The sequence below is a fragment of the Triticum dicoccoides genome, chromosome 2B (genome assembly GCF_002162155.2).
Source record: "Triticum dicoccoides isolate Atlit2015 ecotype Zavitan chromosome 2B, WEW_v2.0, whole genome shotgun sequence".
Classification (NCBI taxonomy): Eukaryota; Viridiplantae; Streptophyta; class Magnoliopsida; order Poales; family Poaceae; genus Triticum; species Triticum dicoccoides.
Window position 1 is genome coordinate 494927161 of NC_041383.1, and position 1393 is coordinate 494928553.

Below are 1393 nucleotides of genomic sequence, written 5' to 3' on the forward strand. Positions count from 1 at the left end.
AACAATGTAATAGCAGTGGTTTATTGTTTGTTCCTGCTCACCTTCTTATTCCTTGGTCAATGTGGTGCGACATGGCACGACATAAAAAAATTGTCATACTGCGGTAAGGACATGGAAAATAGAGTCGATGAATTTGTAGTCCGAAGAACCTTGGGAATCCGACAGAACATGAAGAAGATAATAGTTGGAAAAAGATCTGCCAAGGATGCTGCCTGCTCCCGCTAGGGTTCCCTGCCGCCGTCGGCGGCCCTAGGCCCTTCCCGCCGCCGCCCGCCCGGTGCAGCGCCTCGCTCCCCCGCCCCCGCCCTTCCCCGCTCCTGCCACCGCCGGCCGCCCGGCGCAGGCGCCCCGCCCCGACCCGCCCCGCGCCCCTCCCCTATCCCCTCCTTCCCATCCCGACGCCTCCGTCGTCTCCCCGGGAGGCGGCCGGGGCGGCGCCCGACCTCCCTCCGCCTCATCCGCCCCCGGGTCTGGCCGGGTGGTGTCGACGGCGGCGGCGGGCCGTTCCCTACCCGCGCGTGCTCCTCCTTCCCGGGATGGGGGGAGGCAGAGGTGATGCTCGACTGGTGGCGGTCCGGCGTCCTGGTGCGGAGGCCGGTGGCGCTCGCCGTGGTGGTGCCGCCTCTTGGCGGCGGGGCGGTCTGGTGGTGCTGGTCGACCGGTGGCGTGTCCCCGGCCCAAATCTTGGCCCGTAGGGTCCCTTCTGGGTCCTTGCGGGTCAGCTCCGGCGCGACCGCGACGCCTTCTGTATGGGGAGGCTGGGTAGCGGCTTGGACTGGGACAGCGACACCGATGGCGTGCCAGCTGCTGGGCGGAGGTGGGAGCTGTCCGGGCCTTTGAGGGCCCGGCCGGGCCTGTGGGGCCACGGGCCCGGTAGGCTCCTGCTATGGCGTCCGGTCGGCTACCGTCGTGGACGGTGGAGGTGGGGCCCTCCCGTATGCCGACGGTGTTGCTGCACTAGTCCCGACTCCTCTTCTTCGTTGTGACGACCATCTTTGCGGTGTTGTGGCGAGACAGCGTCTGAAGCTTCCTGTCCGTGTTGGCGTTGGGTGGTGGTCGGTTTGGTGACGAGCTCCGAAGTGCCTGAGGTAGAGGCTGGGATCGGGAGAAATCCCTGTTGGCTTGGCCAACACCGACGCGGTGGCGCCTGAGGGTGCCGCCGGACCTTCCTGAAGGTCGTCGGGGCTACCCTTCCTCTCTCCTCGCCGTGTATCGGGGGAAACCCTTGGCGGCAGCGTTGTCATCGTCACGTTCCTTCTTGGAGGTGTTGATTGGTACTGGCGCTTCAGAGTCTCGGAGCTTGGTGGGAGATCTCCGGTGGACGCAGCGGTCACGAGGCTTCGTCGTTTTTGTCAATCCGCTGTTATCGGCATTTGTTTCTTTTCTTTTTTCT